Below are 21,412 nucleotides of genomic sequence, written 5' to 3' on the forward strand. Positions count from 1 at the left end.
TGGAGTGTCCTCTTTTTGTTATTTTAAAAAATGGTAACCCTAGCCAGCAGTGATCCAGTGCCTCTGACTCCCAGGCTCTTCCATTTGCTCCCCCGGCTTCCTTCCTGATAGCCTTTATGTAGCCCCTGGCTGAGGAGGTCAGCAGCTGTTCCCCATTTGCCACTTAGGCCTGGGCTTACTCAGCCTGCTCCAATTCCCCTTTCCTGATTGGAGCTGGTGTGACAGAGGTCTGGCCCAGGGTTTCGTAACCAGCACTCTGTCACAAGGAGCCTCTGTGAATGTAGTTCATGTACTGTTTATTCCGTCTTCAAGAACATTAATGCAGATTTTAAATCTTAGGGTATGATACAGTGGATAGGGCCCTGGAATGAGACTCAAGTGTATTGCTTTCTCTTCCTGGCTCGCTGCATGTTCTTGAGCAAGTAACTGCACCACTGGGTTCCTCAGTTTCCCCATCTGTAAAATGGGGAAAAAGATACTTCTTTTGTAAAGTGCTTTCAGATCTAATGACAAAAAGTACTATAAAAGGGCTAGATATTATTAAATATGAAGGACCTAACACAGTTCCCTATGGTTTCTCCTCAAATACCTCCACAACTGCATATATTACTGTTTTTCTTGACCTTTTGTTTATGGTCTTTCCTTTCGTTTTTCAGTCTGTGTCAGTGTTGTATTATGAGAATAAGATTATCAAATTGCTCACAAAAATCCACTAATTTTACACTATTAGGAAAATCAACTTTAGAAAGATTTTATTTTTTATAAATCCATCCTGCTGATTGTTTATCATTCCAATCTAGTGAAGACGCGGTAAAATCGATCCCTGATCGCTCTGCCATCGACTCCGGAAATCCACCTCGGCAAGAGGCGGCAGCGGAGTCGGCGGCAGCGCGGCAGCGGTCGACTTTCCCGCGTCCTCACCGCCAGGTAAGCCAACCTAAAATACACAACTTCAGCTACGGTATTCACGTAGCTGAAGTTGCGTATCTTAGGTCGGACCCCGGCTGTAGTGTAGACCCAGCCTTAGGAAGGCTGCCCAGGATTCCATGTCCCATAAACATGATTTTCATAGAAAAAATAAGTGTCCTGAGTTTGTTACTAGAAGTTTACCTCTTACTGCCTGATCCAGAACCCACTGAAGTCAGTGGGAATCTTTCCATTAATTTTAAGGGACCTTGGATTAGGCCTTTGACTAGTTGGGAGTGTTGTAATGCTCAGTTTGGAATCTTCTACGTTTTTCATGAAGAAAAAGACAACAAAAAATGTAGGTTACATTTGTGGCCTGTGAAGCTCAGGAGAATCATTCAGGAGAAACATCTGTACTTTCCTTTCCAGTTATCTCTGATTTTAAAGAAAAATTCATTTTTATGGTTGTTTTTATTATTTTCCTGAGTTAATTATAAAATCTGATACATTTATGTCTTGCTTTATTGTATTTGGGTTATATGTACTTGTTTTGTGCTCCGGGGGGGAGTGGGGGGGCTGTGTAATCCAGTGGATTAAAGCAAGTTCGATATAATGCGGTGTCAAAGTTAGATTCAGGACTCACAATTTGTTAGACCACTCTGTTTATTAGCACAGTACTCTGCTAATACACTCAGATAGTGTGAGCACCATGCAAGACCCACACTACCTTATTTTATACAGATAAAAAGGGCGCGAACTTAACAAGAGGACAAAGAAAGCAGAACTGACAAGTTTACCTGAGGCTAGACATACATATTCAATTTCCTTACTAACTTTTACAGATCTCCTGTTAATGTTCCACCATTAGCTTAAGTGGACTCATTGTTTATGCATTGATGTTTCTTTTCCTGACACCTGTATTTCAACATTCCTTATTTCTGCTTAAAGGTACATACAGCATTTCTTTAATCCATTCTATTTTTACAATATAATTCATTCTACTTTCATAATCCCTCCTTTTGGTCAGGCTACGCAATGACCAACAATTACTGGGTTCCACATATTAACCGTTCTTTATCTCTTTGTTCATCAGCAATATTCAAAATCATCATATTAGCACTCTGTTTTGGGGCAGTCACCTGGGTGACATACTTACACAATTCTGGATACAACAGGAGATTAACTGAAAACATACAAAAATCATTAGGATTCCAAACAGGATAGTCAGGGCTCCCTGAAACAACCAGTTTCCTATGCCAGAGAAATTGAACAGGTTACTTAGGTTTTTTTAGCCACTTCCATAAAGAACTCGGCTCTTCATGGGGAAGATATGCGATATGTTCTAAGTGGCTAGCGCAATCTATTACCTCATTGGTGTCGTCGGGTATAAACACACAACATTCTTTTCCAATGAGAGCACAGGTCCCTCCTTTGGCCACCAGCACTATGTCCAATGCCTGACGGTTTTGGAGGGCCATCTGTCGAATCGCCCCTGATTCTTTGGCCAGGGCTCTTAAATTCTCTCCGGTTTCATATGCCATTATTTCAACTACTGCTTGTAACCTCAGGAGCCTTTTTGCATGGTGTTTTACTCCCCCAAGTGGGATAAGGGAACCGCCAATGGCCTCTTCCCAGATCAAGGGGCTTATGTTATTTACATACCATTGGGCATCTGGTAAGTCCCTTCTTCTTCGCCTGAAATTATGGAGGCGTTCTCATGGGAAGGACCCTAGCACTTGGAATTGTGGGAAGATTCGGGCAGGATAACAGATACCTGACCAGTTAGCAGGTAACGCAGTATAAGCTTTGGTCCCACAAACCCAATGATGGCCTATTAAGGCCGGGAAGGGTCAGTTGCACCCATTTGTCACATAGGTGCCTGCAAAGGAGGAGTAATATCCTCCAAAGGGCACAGGGTAATTCTCCTTACGAGGAGTGGTGTTATTTGCATGGCATTGAAAGATTGTATTGTTTTCACTAAGGTTACTGTAGGGGGAACATGAGATTGATTTTTCTGTTTGATCCCAGGTCGAGAAAAAATTCATATCCCCATACTCGGCCTGCCACTCTTTAGTTTTGTTCGAATAATCCCATACACCATTGGCCACAATATGCTGAAGGCAACGGCTTTTTCCCAGATCCAGCCCTGTCCCATTACACACCCAACACCGATGACCTTTCCCCTCCACCACACTTATCCATTTAGATACATTTATTCCCACTGTTTCCCAAGTGTCATTGCTGTTCCATGTTTTGTTAAACGGACGAGGTCCTCCAGTGAAGTCTGGGGAATTGAGTGGGATTGCCAGGACAGGAACACCAGCTTGAGAGTGGGCTGGGATGTGGCTGCAGACCCAGCAATTAGAAATATTAAGGGTCTGAGCTATCCACACTTGCTGCTGGATAAAAGAATTGTCATTGTGGACTCCCCGGACCTTAAGACACCAGCAGCCGAGGAACAGGCGCCACCAGAGGCGCATGTTGGAGGCAAGGCCCTTCTGGTTCTGACAACCTCAACTGAGGGAACCGCAGTCACGGTTTTACATCCACCAGGCAGCAGGTGCTAGGCTCGCTACTGCTTCTTCTTGGGCCTTGCTTTAGGTCGTCGTCTGCTTCTGGCAACCCTTACGAGAGCGTAGATTGTAAGGCATTGCAGGCTGTTCCTCTACGTCTTCTTCTGGAGTAAAAATTGATTCTGCGTGGTTCTGAGGTGATGATTGGTTCGCTGGGGATGGTGCCTTCTTACACTGCGAAGCATGTATCCACGCTGCGATGCCAGATAGTTTAACAGCCATCTGGGTAGTAAACAGTACCTGATGAGGACCCTTCCACTGGGGCTCCAAGGTGTGTTTTCAATGATGGTGCTGTACGTAGACCCAATCACCTGGCTCGAGGTCGTGGCAAGCGTCAGAGGTGGGTTCCGTTGGCCAGGCAGCTCGAACCTGTGAATGGAAGTGACTTACGGCTTGCATTAATCCCTTGCAATATTGAAGGAGCATACTGTGAGTCAAGTTCAAGTCTGGGACTGGAGTCATGGTAGCCATAGCTCGCATAGGGCATCCCATAACAATTTCAAAGGGACTCAATTTATGCCTTTGGGATGGAGTGGATCGCATTTCCATAAGGGCCAGCGGTAAAGCCGCTGGCCAGCTTAACCCTGTAGAGTCACAAATGTTAGCAAGCTTATTCTTAAGTACACCATTTCGTCTTTCAACTGCACCTGCGCTCTGTGGGTGGTAGGGACAGTGCAACAGGTGTGTGATATGTAATACACAATCCAGGTGTTGAACTAGTTGTCCGGTAAAATGTGTACCCCGATCACTGGACAGAGTGGCAGGAATTCCCTTGGCAAGCATAATATGATTTAACAAACATTTGGCAACAGACAGTGAGTCAGCCTTGCAACAAGGAAAGGCTTCAATCCAACCAGAAAATAAACATACCGTAACCAAAATAAATTCATATTGTTGACACTTAAGCATTTGTACAAAATCAAGTTGCCAATGCAAGAATGGTGCTTGGGGCAGGCCCCGGAACCCCTGAGACACTTTTACAGGTTTACCAATATTGTGGCTTTGGTAAGTGGTACAGGCGGCACAGTGGCGGGCTGCAAAAGAGCTGAAATGGGGGGCCCACCATCCTGCCTTAGTTACAGCAGAGACCATCCCCTCCTTTCCGACATGCGAAACATCGTGTAGCAGGGTGGCCAGCGACGGGTAGAGTGAAAAGGGGGGCCACAAAGGCGCCAGTAGGTGAACGCCAAAGGGAATCAGGATGTAGAGAGCAACCCTGGGCAACCCAGGAGTCTTTTTCAGCTTCTGGGGCAGAGCCTTGGAGCAGGGTGAGGTTAGTGAGGGACGGCGGTGGTATAGAAACAGAAAGGGAACCTAGAAATGCATCTGGGGAAGGTTCTATGGCAGCAGCATGTTTAGCAGAGCCGTCAGCAAATGCGTTACCCTTAGCAACATCAGTATCCGCCATCGAGTGGCCAGGGCACTTAACAATAGCTAGGGCAGACGGAAGTAAAACTGCATACAGGAGAGCAGCGATGTAGGGGCCATTTTTGATAGGGGTACCGGCGGAGGTAAGGAAACCCCGAGCTTGCCAGAGGGTGCCAAAGTCATGTACAACCCCAAAAACATAGCGGGAGTCAGTGTAAATGGTGGCGGAGCGTCCCTCCGCCAAAAAGCAGGCACGGGTGATGGCAACTAATTCGGCAACTTGCGCTGAGATTATAGAAGGTAAAGGCGCAGCTTCTAGAGTTTCAGTGAGTGACACTACAGCGTATCCTGCAAGGAGACGACCTTGGTTGTCTCGAAAACAGGAACCATCAGTAAACAAAACAAGGTCAGAGTTAGGGAGAGGGACATCAGAAAGGTCAGAGCGCGGGATGGTAACAGCAGAGACAGTTGCAAGGTAGTCGTGGGGATCACCGTCATCAGACAAAGGAAGGAGAGTGGCAGGGTTTAACTGAGAACAACGCTTTATGGTGACATACGAAGCCGACAGCAGTAAAAGTTCATACCTGGTAAGGTGGGCAGAGGAGAGGTGGCCTGTGTTACGTTGTAGCAGGAGAGTTTCCACAGAGGGTACCATGAGGGTAAAAGGAGAGCGGAGGACAAGGGATTCGGACATTTCGACTAGGTGCGCTGCGGCAGCCACAGCAAGCAGGCAGGGGGGTAAGCCTTGGGCAACAGGGTCCAAAGTGGCAGAGAAATAAGCCACTGGGCGGTTTTTGTCTCCGTGCATCTGAGTGAGGACTCCCAGTGCACACCCAGATTGTTCGTGGCAGAAAAGGGCAAAAGGCTTAGAATAGTCAGGCAGCCCTAAGGCGGGGGCAGAAGCCAAACCCTGTTTGAGGGAAACAAAGGCAGAGTCGGCCTCAGGGGGCCACGGCATGGGGTCAGGCACAGAGACTCGAGTGAGTTCCTGGAGAGGTTTTGCAAGGGAGGCATATTGGGGAATCCACTGCCTGCAAAATCCAGCCACGCCCAAAAACTTTCGGACCTGGCATGGGGAGCAGGGTCGGGGAAAACTGAGGATAGCTTGGACGCAGGCGGGAGAAAGTGTATGGGAACCCTGGGAGAGGAGAAAGCCAAGGTATGTGACAGAGGCTTGACAGAGCTGTAGCTTAGAGCAAGAAGCCTTGTGACCCTTCTTTGCTAGGGCAGTAAGGAACACTAAAGAATCAGTTTCTGAGGCAGACAACGAAGGGGAACAGAGGAGTAGATTATCTACATATTGGACTAGTGTGGACCTGGACGGAAAAACAAGGTCAGCAAGGTCTCGGGCTAATGCTTGGGAAAAGTAAGATGGGCTTTCAGTATACCCCTGAGGGAGCGTAGTCCATGTGTACTGCTGCCCCTTGTAAGAAAAGACAAAAAGATACTGGGAGTCAGGGTGAACCGGGACAGAAAAGAAAGCAGAGCACAAATCAACAACAGTAAAATGAGGTGCACCTGGTGGGATAGAAGCCAGAATCGTTGCTGGGTTAGGGACAACAGGAAAGGCGGGTATAACAATGCGGTTAATGGCTCGAAGATCCTGAACAAACCGCCACGATTTACCATCAGCTTTTCGGACTGGGAGGATAGGGATGTTACAGGGGCTGGAGCAGGGGATAATAATGCCTTGTTCCTGCAGGGCGGTCATGACCGGAGCAATGCCAGCCGCAGCTTCGGGGTTTAAAGGGTATTGAGACAGGCGAGGCAGGGGTTTAGAGGAGTCAACAGTAATGCAGACGGGGTCAGTATTTAAGCGGCCCACTTCAGATGGGTGGGTTGGCCACAGAGAGGATGGGACCTGCGAAATTAGGTGTTCAAGGGACGGGATCAATGGGTAATAGGGAACTGGAGTGGAAAGGGGAGTTTCAGACAGCAGGGAGGCCACAGAATCACTCAGAAAGGACTGGGGGATTTGTAAGTAGACACCATCCGGGGAACAATAGATGGTACAGCCAAGTTTACATAACAGATCCCGACCCAAAAGGTTTACCGGAGTGGAATCAGAGAGAAGGAATGCATGATCCGCGGAAAGGGGACCAACTTGGACCGGTAGAGGTTTTGAAAGGGGATAAGGGGTTGGGACTCCCGTAATACTCACAGCGGACATGGTTTTTCCGGAGCGGGGAACCGCAGGCAGATCGGTAGTACGAACTGCAGAGAGCGAAGCTCCCATATCAACAAGGAAAGGGAGAGAAAGATCATTAATAGTCAAAACACACTCACCAGTGGGAGTGAGAAGTAGTAAAGGAGCTAAAATTTCCTGAGGTCCCCTGGTGTCCCGTCATTGTTGTGGGACAAAGTAAGGCTGGGGATTGTCGGGCTGTGCCGACAGGAGGTCTAACTGGTTATTTACAGAGCTATCAGGCCGGTTCGGACACTCGTTCTTCCAATGTCCGGGCTGCTTACAGTAATTACAAACATCCCCCAAACCCAAAAATCCAGTTCCACGACCCCTCCTGCAACCACGTCCCCGTCCCTGGAACCTTCCCCGTCCCTGGTACTGTTTGCCCTGCCCTGAATAATGTTGTATTTGCAGGGCCATTAATTTTTGAGAGGACTGTTCCTCCTTTCCTTTCAGAGTGCGTTGGCAGTGCTCTGCCACTGTTTGCAATTTGTCCATGGTTTCGGGCTCCCACCCAACACTTATTCGCTTTAGCATACTGCCAATAGCAGGTAGGAGGCCATTAACAAATGCATGAGCCAGGGCGCCCTGTCCATTTTCATCTGGTTGCTGTATACCAGAATGTTACAGAAAAACATCAGTCAGCCGGGTGCGATAGTCGCCCGGGTTTTCTCCCTGTTGCTGTTTACAGCAGTGTATGGCTGTCCAGCTGGTTTTAGGAGTCCATACTCAAGGGATGGCTTCAAGTAGATTTTTAGCTCAGTCCTTACACTTTTTCCGGTATTCAGCGTCAGGACCGGTGTCTGGCAAATTAGAGTGGCGCTCACTGACGGGCCAATTTGCTGCTGTGAGCCATTTTTCATGTTCGCTGGGGTTACAAGTAGCTTACACAGCTGCAGGAGGTCTGCCTCAGAGGGTTCATAGGTGTCACATACTAACAAAAATTCCTCTCAGAATTTGGTAGGATTTTCCAGGGGCTTTGGAAAGCCTTTTACAATTGAAAGGAGCTCTGTGCGAGTCCAGGGTTTATAGCTCCAAGTGGGACCCCCTTCTTGGCCCCCAGTATGCAGGATTCAGAGGGGAGCCTGGACAGTTTTAGAGCTAGAGTGCAAGCAACGGGCCCAATCCTTATTCAGGCTATCTTTGCATGTATAAGAAAAAGCAGAGGAGTGAGGCAGACTGGAGGGTTTCGGGGGAACAAGGGATTTTTCTTTACAGGCCTGAGCGATACCGGAGGAATGGGCCTGGGTGGCATTGGACGGTCCGGACTGGTCTGAACTGGTGACCTCTGAGAATTGTTCCTGAACTGAGGAGGCTGGTGATCGTCTATTGATCCGACGCAAGGCTGCCAAGCCAATTAATGCATCTTCCTTATCGTCGTCCCCAGAATTTAACAAGGGGTTTTCTTCATCCTTTTTCACAATGAGATGGGAGTATGAAGGGGGTTGGGATCGATCTGAGTCTGCTCGGAGAACGGGGTAAAGGGGAGCGCTCCGTCTGGTGGTGGGAAAGGAGGCTTCCAATAAAGCTTTTAACTTATCATTTGAATCTTTGAGAGAGGCGAGTTTCGATTCTGTCCACCTACGATTTGCCTCTTCCCACCACTGCATGAAACAATGAACCTCTCCTCTGGCCAATTTAGTTTTAGGTTGGCCGATTTTGTCTTTTAAGACGTCCACTCAGTCTTTGTCCCAAGATCCTAACAGTGGCCACTGAGTTTTGGGATCTCCCTAAGTTAACCTAGACCATTTTTCCAGAAATTTACAGGAGTCCGGATCCTTCCTAAAATACACAAAATGAGCTGGCGTTCCTTTAGGGAACTGTCCCGACTTAGACGTCTGGTTACCCATACAGGAGCACTTTACACACACCAATCACACAAGAAGGAAATCTGGGTTCGTCAGAGCGATGCCCGGTGCAACACACAAAAGGAGCCCACAGGCTACTGCCTCAATCGCCCTTGCTTTCACACCAGGGGTTTTACCCAAGGTGCGGTGCAGCTGCGATTGTGCAGATTTCACTCACTCAGACCGTAGGGACAGGAACCTCTTGGTCGGCTGATCCCCGGACGGAGACAGCACCCAGACTCAAACATTCCACAGGAGGACGGATAGACACAGAGACAGGATAGTCCTCAGTCCGGACAAAACACAGAAATAATTACCTGACCAGATTCCTGATGTCAGATCCTGGGATCCCTAACAGAACAGAGTGGGAACCAACAGGTTCGATGGCGTAGACTTCACTGTGGTTGTGCGCCCTTCCGTTCCGGAGGAGGACCGCTTGGGCCAAATGCCCAGGTGCCGGCTGCCACGGTCGTCCTACAAAAACGGTCAGGAATCACACGGCCCCAGTGAAGACAGTTGCCATCTCGGTGGAACCTCCAAATTGTTGAAGTGAGATTCAGGACTCACAATTTGTTAGACCACTCTGTTTATTAGCACAGCGCTCTGCCAATACACTCAGATAATGTGAGCACCATGCAAGACCCACACTACCTTATTTTATACAGATAAAAAGGGTGCGAACTTAACAAGAGGACAAAGAAAGCAGAACTGACAAGTTTACCTGAGACTAGACATACATATTCAATTTCCTTACTAACTTTTACAGATCTCTGGTTAATGTTCCACCATTAGCATAAGTGGACTCATTGTTTATGCCTTAATGTTTCTTTTCCTGACACCTGTATTTCAACATTCCTTATTTCTGCTTAAAGGTACATACAGCATTTCCCTTAATCCATTCTATTTTTACAATATAATTCATTCTATTTTCACAGCAGTTTCACCTATAATGTGGTAAGATTTTTTGGCTCCCGAGGACAGCATTATATTGAGGTAGAGGTGTAACTGAAATCATGAAATTTGTGACTTTTTAAATCCTATGACTGTGAATTTGGTAGGGCCCTAGTTATTTGTATAATCAGGAATTTGTAAAATACAGCTCTTTCTGTGGCCTAAGTCTGGCTGGGCAACAAGAAAGTCAAGGTTGATGCAACCACTGTACAATTGAGAGTAAGGAATTTTAGTTTTTGTAATCACTGAGGGTGTATCTGAACCTCTGTCATGAATGGATAACATAGTCTCAGAATGTCTGGTTTTACTGAGTATGTCTCCCTGGGGGCAGATTTAAGGTGACTGGGGTGCCTGGGCATGTCCATGTTTGGGTTTCTTTTAAGTTTAATTTTTACTCTGCCCTTTTTTTTTTTTTTTTTTTTTTTTTGAAAATTCAACATTTTTGTATTTTTTTTTAAACTTTAGATTACTGATATTCTCCACTTTAACTGATTTTTTTTGGCCTGGGAATTTCCTTAGGTTTTTAATATAAACAATGTTTCTCACATGCACTAGAAGATAAGGGAGTGAGGGGAGGAGGGATAGCTCAGTGTTTGAGCATTGGCCCGCTAAACCCAGCGTTGTGAGCTCAATCCTTGAGGGGGCGATTTGGGGCAAAATCAGTACTTGGTCCTGCTAGTGAAGGCAGGGGGCTGGACTCGATGACCTTTCAAGGTCCCTTCCAGTTCTAGGAGATAGGATATCTCCATTAATTATAACCAGCTACTACATGAAGCTCTTAATCTTTACGGAACACTGGGACAAGATGAGCTGGAACTCTGCATAGAACTGTGTGTCAGTGGGAGGAAGAGGGTGAGGAAACCTGTGGAGCTTAAGAGCTCTTCATAGTTCCTGGCTCCTACTGGTTCCCAAAGCTCCATACCTAGATTCCTCCTTCCATTACAGTTTTACTGTACAGTGGACCTTCTAAAGTCTATAGGACATGTTGCATATCTTAATATGTCTGCAGAAACCACAGATCCAATGCAGATGTTATAAAGTCAGCAAGGAGACAAAGCTGGGTCTGGGAGTAGGAGTCATGTTATGGGACTTGGGGAAGCAGATGAAGCTGGGAAGTAGGAGGATGAAGCTGGTGGGGGTTCCAGAATGACTGCAGTATCCACCCTGGCCCGAGGAAGGTTGCAAAACTTCTGAGGTCTGGAGGTGCTCTGAGCTTAGAGGAAAGGGGACCCCTCTTAATTTAGTAGCTCTGTTGGGATACAGGAGTTGCTGAAGCCAAGTGAGTTGCAGTCCAGCTGTCTGTGCTGATGCACTGCAGCTGGTGGCTGCAGCTTCTCCACTATTTACTTGTGCACATGACAGAGCATTTTAAATCCTCACCTACCCTGTTTTATATAAAAAGAAAACATGTAACAGTAATTTCGCAGTAGTGTTCACAGAAGACAGAAGGTGAAATCCTGACCCTAACAAAGTCAATGGGAGTTTTGCTATCAGCTTCAAAAGGGCCGGGATTTTGGTGGTTTGATGAAAATTCTGCCACTGCCTACATCCCCTTATACAGGAGCCTGAAGTTCATACAACCACATGTTCCCGGAAGGGAAGGGATTGAAGATTCTCGCATTGGACAAGTACATTAGCATATGCCCTAGAGGCCTTTGAGAGGATCCTACCTGAGGCAATGCTTCTGCATGGGACAGGTCGGGGTGTGACCATAAGATCCCTGTAGTGGCTAATCCTCTGGGCGCTCCCTCATCAAAATACAAAAGTGTGTCCTCTGTAAACAGACTATGCTCACAGTGGAATCAGTCCACAGGTAAAAAGATTAGCAGTTTTAGATTGCATCCCAGTAAATAAGGTTGACTTCTATACTAGTCAATGACTTCAGTGAGACTTTCACCTGTGTACCTCAGACCAGAATGGGGCCCTTAATTTGGGAGTTTCAATCTAGTCTCTAGTGTCAGTTTCAGGGCTGCCCAGAGGATTCAGGGGGCCTGGGGCAAAGCAATTTCAGGGGCCCCTTTCATAAAAAAAAGTTGCAATACTATAGAATACTATATTCTCGTGGGGGCCCCTATGGGGCCCGGGGTAAATTGCCCCACTTGCCCCCCCGGGCAGCCCTGGTCAGTTTTATCAATAACACTCAATTTAGTACAGTTCGGCATGACTATCTCTCTCATATATATGCAGACATCAGATCTCGATGTTCAGCTTCAGTAAGCAGTGGATGACCTGTGTATCAAGGGAGGCTAGGCATTGTAGACTGCCCTCCAGATGTTGGGTTGAGCACTAGTTCCACCACATGAGTTATTGACTGTGACGTTGCTCCAGACTCCTGAATTTACTTGGTGCATTAGCCTCTTTTCCAGCAATGCTTCCACTCTGCAAGGACATAAATTTCAGCTCCCTGGCAGTGCTGATCATCCGTGCATGGGAAAGGGCCAGTAGCCCTCTTGTCCAAGAGTACATGAACTGCCATAGCAAGGGGGTGTTGAGAGATCAGCCATAGCATTAAATCCTGGACCATTGCAGGAGGATTCCTTCCCTGAATACGAGTACGTAGACCTTTGAGCTGGCCCAAGGTGTCGTTCCCTGTCTGAGACTCGGGTATCAGCCAACTGGAGATGTAGTAGGTTGGTTTCATCTGTTGCAGTTCTCCAAAAAGACTTAACAGTAATGGGATCTTGTCGAAGGTCTGATTGAACTATGTGCACTAGGACATACAGACTGGAAGTTCAAACAGCCAGCAATACTATGAGTGGCCTAATTCAGCTCTGTGTCGACAAGCTGAGTGTGGCAGCTGCAACCCTGGACCACAGAGCAGCATTCAGCTGGAGCAAACACCAGGGCCAGTACAGATGTACAAAGGACTGAAGGGTTTGCTCCCCAGGAAATTCCCAATAATTTTCATATCAAGGCGTTATGGGAAGGGATCTTCATTTTCCTATTCTGTGTGAGGCTGGTATGTCAGGCTATGGTTGAGTTTTACTCCCATGTGTGACAATGAGATTAATGGATTATTGAGGTAGTTGAACCTCAGCAGCCTCACATTCAGAGTAAGCTGGAAGGGAAGTACAGAAGTTTGTTTAGCTGAAAAAAAGATTCTTCTGAGCTTGACAGGCCATAAATGTAAACTTGTTTTTTTTTATTGAGACCTTAGGCAAAAATGGATTTAAAATGCTGTCCCCTCCCACTTTGACCCACCCCCTTAGGTTTACTCTACTACAATTGACAAGCATAGTACATATTTTAGGTTTTTAATTATCCATGTATCCTTAAATTACTGCACCAGGATATAACATGCAATGAAAAAGGGAGATAATGCAGTTCCAGCCTTAATCAAGACCCTGATCCTTTAAACAATTATTCACATGCTTAACTTCATGCATGCAAGTACTACATGTAAAGTTAAGCACCCAAGTAATTGCAGGATTGGGAGCTTCTGTTGTAAGGGACTCTCTCTTATGAGCTCTAAGACTCCTAGAACAATGAAGCCCAGATCTGGCTGGGGTTATAAATGACAAAAACAACATAAACACCAATTCTGCAAGCTGCTGTACATGGATACGGAGATCTGTCCATGGTGAGCTGTTTAAAGGATCAGACCCTTAAAATGTCTTGGCATTTAATGGTTTCTATTATAATTTTAATGTCATTTTAGACTTTTTAAAGTATTGTTTACATAAAAATAACTTTAATGAGTGCTTAATTTCCACCTGATCTATCAGAATGGCTCCTGAGCTAATAGACATAAATTGGAACTGTACCTGTGTATCTAAAAATACATTTAGGCACATTACTATACAACAGTCTTCAAAACAGGATTTGTACCTACTTCTCCAGGCTTGAAGAACTGTCAGTTAATCCAAATGTGTTTCTTAAACTACTGGACAGGTCATAGGAGTTCTTTGGTGACGGTAAATTAACAATACAAATAACTGCAAGTAGAAGTCCTCTCCCCCATTTATTTCTAAAATGCTGTATAGATTACATTATATTTTTCAGCCTTTGCTGATAGAGATACTTTTTGTTATGAAGAACAGTGGGAAAAATAACCATTAATCCTAAAATAAATGATTCAAAAATAGTTTACACACAAGAGTTCTGAGAGTTTTAACTATCTGGTAAGTTTGAAGAGTCTGTGTTGTACACTTATTGCAGTCATTAGGGGCACATAAAAGGTCTAACACTGAGTGCTAAATTTCTTTAAGGACCAAGTCTTAATTCCTAAACTAATTAAACAGCTTCATTTGTAAATTCTGAGAAAATTCATCTTGCACTCAAAGAGTAATTGCTGTAATTTTTGGGAGGGTAGGCTTTATTTTTCCACTCAGAGAGGCTGAATCCCTGCTTTAAGGGCAAAACTCAACTCATCCTTTACTATGGAGTTATTACTGCATATTTAATGATAATTGAATATATATATATATATATATATATATATATTTTCCAAACACACACTTTCATTAAAAACAAACTTCCCAAGCCAATCTGTAAACACCAATCACAATACACAAAACAAATAAAAACAAAATAATCTAAGTCTGAAGTTATCTTGGTGTTTGCTGTAACAATTACTCAATTAATGAAAGGAAAAATAAAGAAATAAGTGACTCTCAAAATCACAATATTTTCTTAAATCAAGTAGGCAGCATTATGCCTCTATGTTTTGCTAATTCCAGAAATAGTTTAACCATGTCTGGGTTAGAACTTTAGAGGGTTCAAAATTCCACCCTATTTTCCTTTTCCCAGGAAGAAACCATTCATAGCAAAGTACTTGTTTCTTTTCTTATAGTATGCCTGTCTAAATAAATGCTTGTTATCCAATAAGAATTCTCACAAGGGTCTTACATTTTAATATAAATATCTATAGTTAAAAATATCCCAACCAACATTACACAAGACATAAATAATTTAACTTCCCCTCTTCTCTTCAGATAGAGCCTTTTTGCATCTACAGTGTCTTAATATTACCTACATCCCCATTATGAATAGAACAGAAGGGAGTTGCATGGGTAGATCTAGGTGGAGTCACTTGCCACACCCCCCCTGAGTCAGCTATAAATTCAGGCCAAATCCCTTTGCTCAGTTTCTCTCCATCTAAAATGTTTGCTGCCAAGATGACTACTATCCCTAGGGGTCACGGTTTCAAGCAGGTAAAAACAAAGATGTTTCATTTTGTAATAAAAAAATGCTTCCTGAAGGTAATGCCTTATAATTAGAAAGGGTTTATATTTGAATTTTTCTCTTTGCAGCTTACCACCATCAAACCTTCAGTTTCTGTGTTTGAAGAAAAACACTTTTAAAATCCATTTTATGTTGTGTGGAACAAAGAAGTGCACAAATCCTTCATGGAAATGCCTTGCCCATATTTGGAGGGAAACCTGTTTGAGTAATGTAATTATTGCTTACACTGTAAACCCTTTGGAACAGGAACTATCTCTTTGGTGTGTGTTTCTAGAGGGCTTGGCACTATAGGGCCCTGGTCCATTTCTGGGGATCCTTAGTGCAATAAATTACTCTTTTATTCTTATTCAATACCTCTACTTCTGTCTTTGCTGTAATCACAGCTGTGATATTCTTTGTGGCATAGAAAGTCATAGCAGCAACCTAGGGTATGATCTTACAGTGGGGACTATCTTTTTTTTTTTTTTTTTTTAAAGCAATTCCTTTGCCTTTTTAAGGGTCTGGCTTTGATTAATGTATGCACTCCTTTTGTAGTTAAAACTAAACTGCATATTTCCTTTAGCTGCTGTTCTTCAAACTATTCTGTCCGACTCTGTAACATACTTATACAGACCAACTAGGGTCATCCTTAATGCTTACGGTGCTTCATGTGGTGCTTCGTATTAGAAGTTGCTACAAATACAGAAAGCTTTCATTTTATTTCCTAGCCTAGCACAATTTGAAGGGACTCCTTCACTAGTAGAATTGGGGCAGAGACTGTCCCTTGGTTTTTTGTACACTGCTTAAAACCAAGGGCCTCTGAGCTCGTTATGCTAAATACAAATAGGCTCCAATGTTGAATGAGGCCTTTGGGTACTATCATAAAATAAAGGCATTGTTATATATAGCATTAAATATACTAGGCAAATGAGCCTACATGCTAAGTGTGACAAACAGGATAATACTGCCTTTTATATAAGGAGAAATGTGGCAGCTACCTTTTGCAATTGCTGTGCTTTCTGGCATGATTCCAGTGGAAGTTTTAGAAATCGTAAAGGCATCAACTACTATTTGAGGTCCACCTTGGGGGTAGGGAACAGCCTTTTTGGGAGTACAGTGATGGCAATAACCACTCAAATGCTGTTAGTGGATGGGTGGCTGGTGGATTCAAACAAGGGCTGCTCCTAGACTGTGTCTAAACCAAATGATAGCTGGTTTCATTAAGCTTAGAATAGCCACTACTTAACAAAATCAGAGAACTGGCATTGAAATCAGGGCAAATCAGGGAATACTCAACATGAACCACACTCTTGTGCAATTCTCCTCCCTTTTGGCCACTGAGTTGGAGCCAGTGCCTCTCTTCCAACCTCTGCCATCCAACAGGATGGTCATGGGTGGGAGATGGGCCTGGGGCAGTGGCTGCTGCCCTGAGAGGACTCCACAAAGGGAGCCCTGCAGACAGTGCCATCAAGCACTGGAATGGGTTACCTAGGGAGGTGGTGGAATCTCCTTCCTTAAGAGGTTTTTAAGGCCCGGCTTGACAAAGCCCTTGCTGGGATGATTTAGTTGGGGATTGGTCCTGCTTTGAGCAGGGGGTTGGCCTAGATGACCACCTCAGGTCTCTTCCAACCCTGATATTCTATGATTCTATAAGTCTCAGCCCCCCCTTGTCCTCCTGGTCCTCCCCAGGGCTCAATCTTCCTGACCTTAGGGGGCGCCTGGCCCTTTTCCATTTCACGGGAGGGCCAGCCGACCTCTCCTGCAGGGGGTGCTGACCCCAGCCCCTGGCGTGGGGCTCGGCTCCCTCCACCGGCCCCCCCCTGCTCTGTAGCGGGGGACGCGGAGCCCCGCGGGGGCGCTCTGCTGCGCAGGGAGGGAAGTGTCCTCGCGGCCGCCGGTGGCTCGCTGACGGCGGCCTGGGCGGAGAGTGTGCGCCTGCGCGCCGGGCTCTCGGAGGGACGTGGCCCGGTTGCCTGGGGCCGGAGGAGCGCGGCGAGCTCGGGGGCAAGGCAGCGGGACAGGCCGGGCGAGGAGCTCCGAGGCGGCGGCGGCGGCTGCGGGCCGGGCTGCACTGGAAGCCGATGTTCGCACTCCGGCCCCCCGGCCAACGCTTCCAAGGTGAGGGGCGGGCGAGACCCCAGCCCCGCTCAGCCGATATAGCCGGGGTGGGGACGTACCCAGCCGCCGGGCCTAAGCGCTCTCCGCAGGCTCCGGGGACCCCGAGGGGAGAGCCCGGGGGCGCCGGGCCGGGGAGGAGTGACAGGGACACGCGCTCCCTTCCGGCTTCCAGCCGTGAGCCGCCCTCTCTCGCTTCTCCTTGCCTGCCTCTCCCGGGGGCCGGGCCGGGCCGGATCGTCCCCTCGCCTCGGCCAGGGCTGGGGTTCCCGGCTGCTCGCTCTGCGGAGCCAGGAGATCCGCCTCCCTGCGAGTGCCGGAGGAGCAGCGTCTGCTCGCCCTGCCGTCTCCGGAACGTGGGCGGCGGTGGCTATTGCGGCGAGTTGGGGTTTGCCCCGTGTGGGGCTGGGAGCGACTGTCTCGGTTTCAGGCCGTGAACCCGCTGCGAGGCAGCCCCCGAGTGACCCGCCGGAGCTCCCCTGGGCTGGGGGGAGGAGGTGGCGGTGAGGCTGTTTCCCTACTGGCATTGCTTTGGGTTCTCCTACAAAATCTATCGAGTACTTGAGTCCTTCTTCCTGACGGCGAGAAATATCAGCCCTGCTCTGACCCTGTGTAAACGCGCTGTCCCAGCCCCACGGAAGAGCCCGAGGGGTAGGATGCTCTAGGATAGCACCAGGACTTCATCACAATGACGCCTCCTTCAGTCATGCACGGAGGAGATTCCACTGCGGCATAATCACAACATATATTCTGCTGTTACATGTTCATCTTGTTTTAGGGTGTGTGAATTAACTGCTGGCATGGTTTCAGTTTGTTTTGATTTAGTGGTCTTTAAAGGTGGTGGACTGTGGTGATTTAAGTAGAGATTGAAGTGGCTAGCTTATAGCATCACAATAAAATAGCACCCACACGAAAATGTCAACCTTCTTTAGAGGTGACCTAAAAAGAGCTTTCACCTTTTGTCCAAAAGAGATCTTTATGGACTTATCTGGAGAGAGTAATTTATCTCGATAAAATGGAGTTGACATATTTAACCAAAAAGGTTTGGGAGTCTCACTCTTCCACAGCTTTACTTTGATGCTTGAAATATTTCATTCATTATAAATTCTTGTCTTCAAACATGGTCTGTACTGTTCTGGTTATGTAATATGGATAAAAACTGAAAATTTAGAAGTCTCTTAATGGTGGTTGGTCAGCGTAGAGTCCTTAACAATTTTTTCCCTTGTATTTCCATCATATTTGTTGAGTTGCATGTAATTCCTGCTTTTCTTCTTTATTATGAAACAGAGGGAGCTGCTTCATAGTCAAATTTGAAACTGATTTGCCATTATCTCAATTTCCAATCCTCCAACTACCCAAGAAGAGAGAAATCTTATCAAAATTTATATACTTCAAGAAATCATTGGATAGTTTTTCCCCAAAAGAAGCTTGGTTAAACACTTGAAGTCTTGTTCTGAAAACTTACATGATCACTCTTCCAAAATATCAGGTGTTTTGACTCATATCTCCAAAATGGCTCAGGGTATGTGAGTGGAGGGCTAGTGGAGAAGATAAAATCCATAATAGAAATAAATACCTTTTGTGATGCTCTCTATTATATGTGGGAAGGGGTTCATAGACCTCAGTAAAACAGGGTTATTAAACTGAGCCAATGGAATGTTGAGAGGGTGTGAGAAGGAAAGATAGAGGAAAATGTTTGGCCTGTTGAGTTTATCCAAGGAATCATCATTCAAGAATGAACTAGAAAAATGTAAGGACTATATACTGCTTAAGGCCACTTTGAAAGTTGACTATTTTTCTTTGTGACATATCTGGTGATGGGGGGGGGTGCAGGTAGGGAGGAGAAGATTTGGGCTAGAATAAAGACAGTCTGGGATTTCATTCACTAATCTATTGGGGTGTGCTGGAGAAATGCTCTGTCAAGGAATGTCTCTTAAAGTGCCATATTTTATTTTCCCTTTCTCCTTTCTGCTCTCTGCGGTTGTGCTTTTAAAGATTGTTTTTTCACGTATATAGATCAAGACTACGGCCTCAAGTATGGGTTGTTAGGGGAAATGTAGACGGGGAGGAATCTGGAAGGAGGTATGATGGAGCCAGTGGAGTTGGAGGGACATGAACAGGGGACTAGGTAGCATGAGACTCTGCTGCCTGGTGTTGGAAATCTTAATGTGTTTGAGCAGGAAGCAGACAGTGATGGGGAAAAATTGAAAGGTTGAAATGGGGGAAGTGTAGAGAGGAGGAGGGAAGATGCAAGGGAAAAGATGCCTGTGGTCCAGAGGAATAGAGAAGAGACAAAAATAGTGACTGACTTTGTGTTAAGTGGTAAATGTATCAGTTGCTTACAGTCATCATCCAATTAACAATGGTTGTAAATAGACTGGTAGCAAAATGAAACTGGGAGGAAACCCTCCTACAAGGGGATTTTTCCCTGAAAAGCCTCCCTCACCAGGAAGTGAGATTCTGTCCTGCTAGTGCAGAGATATAAAGTCAGGATTTAAAGAAGTTCAAAACAATCTTATTTAAATCAATTTTTAACTCAATTTTTATTACGTTGCTTGTTCTCTACTTCCTTCCCATTTTATAGTCTTCAATTGTAAAATGGGTGTTCTGTACTTGTTTCTTTAGTTTACTAATTGATAATAGACCTTCAGATTTTATGTAGAGATTTTTTTTTCCTTAGAAGTTTCACATTTAAAATGTGTGTTTTTTAATGCTCTTGCATCCAGCACTCTGGGCACATGTACACTTAAGAATAACAAATCTTAAATTAATAAATTATAACCCCTCCTTACTGAAATAGCCTATAATAAATATCTCTCTTGATTCCACTCTAATTCACCTACTTCTTGAAGGCCTGGTAAAACAATATCTGTTATGTACAACATATACGAAATGAATAGCATGGTCTCAACTTTTCCTGAAGTAAATAGCAATGAAAAATATAATTGTTAGGCTATTGTTCAAGAACCAAGAACATGTAGCACACTGGCTTATAAATGGCACACTAATGCATTTCTTACCTATTTATAGGTTTACTGGTTGTAAATTGTGGTTTAGTTGACGTTGGGAAAACTAGTATGGTTTCATCATAGGCTCTTGTGGATGTTGGCTACAGCACAAAATAATGCTAATCTTGCTGCCTTTTTGGAAGAACGCTAAATGGAATAAAAGGGGTAATGGAAGTTGGGACTAAAGTGTATTGTCACAATGTATAGGGATTCTTGAGTGAATCATAGAATCACAGAACTGGAAGGGACCTCGAGAGGTCATCTAGTCTAGTTCCCTGCACTCATGGCAGGACTAATTACTATCTAGACCATCCCTGACAGGTGTTTGTCCAACCTGCTCTTAAAAATCCCCAATGATGGAGATTCCACCACCTCTCTAGGCAATTTATTTCAGTGCTTAACCACTCTGACAGTTAGGAAGTTTTTCCTAATGTCCAACCTAAACCGCTCTTGCTGCAATTTTAAGACCATTGCTTCTTGTCCTATCCTCGGAGGTTAAGAAGAACAATTTTTCTCCCTCCTCCTTGTAACAACCTTTTATGTACTTGAAAACTGTTACCATGTCCCCTCTGTCTTCTCTTCTCTTCTCTTCTCCAGTCTAAACAAACCCATTTTGTAATCTTTCCTCATAGGTCATGTTTTCTAGACCTTTAATAATTTTTGTTGCTCTTCTCTGGAGTTTCTCCAATTTGTCTGCATCTTTCCTGAAATGTGGCGCCCAGAACGACACAATACTCCAGTTGAGGCCTAATAAGCGCAGAGTAGAGCGGAAGAATTACTTCTCGTGTCTTGCTTACAATACCCCTGCTAATACATCCCAGAATGATGTCTGCTTTTTTTGCAACTGTGTTACACTGTTGACTCATATTTAGCTTGTGATCCACTATGACCCCAGATCCCTTTCCACAGTACTCCTTCCTAGGCAGTCATTTCCCATTTTGTACGTGTGCAACTGATTGTTCCTTCCTAAGTGGAGTACTTTGCATTTGTCCTCTTTGAATTTCATTCTATTTACTTCAGACCATTTCTCCAGTTTGTCCAGATCATTTTCCAATTTTAATCCTATTCTCCAAAGCACTTGCATCCCCTCCCAGCTTGGTATCATCCACAGACTTTATAACTGTACTCTTTATGCCAGTGCTTCTCAAAGCTGGTCTGCCGCTTGTGCAGAGAAAGGCCCTGGCGGTCCGGACCGTTTGTTTACCTGCCATGTCTGCAGGTTCGGCCGATCGTGGCTCCCACTGGCCATGGTTTGCCGCTCCAGGCCAATGGGGGCTGCGGGAAGTGGCGCGGGCC

The 21,412-nt window shown here is 45.4% G+C and overlaps 1 protein-coding gene across 1 annotated transcript in view; it reads left to right on the forward strand.

The window, feature by feature from the left end:
* The first annotated feature begins 16,891 nt into the window (after positions 1–16,891).
* LOC112109873 (ecotropic viral integration site 5 protein) overlaps positions 16,892–21,412 on the forward strand; it is a 129,792-nt gene continuing 125,271 nt past the window's right edge. The window contains exon 1 of the mRNA XM_024204588.3: positions 16,892–17,111. The gene's annotated coding sequence lies outside the window, so the exon portion shown is untranslated. The remainder of the gene's footprint in view (positions 17,112–21,412) is intronic.

The sequence above is a fragment of the Terrapene carolina genome, unplaced genomic scaffold (assembly GCF_002925995.2).
Source record: "Terrapene carolina triunguis isolate 2854851 unplaced genomic scaffold, T_m_triunguis-2.0 Scaffold210, whole genome shotgun sequence".
NCBI lineage: Eukaryota > Metazoa > Chordata > Testudines > Emydidae > Terrapene > Terrapene triunguis.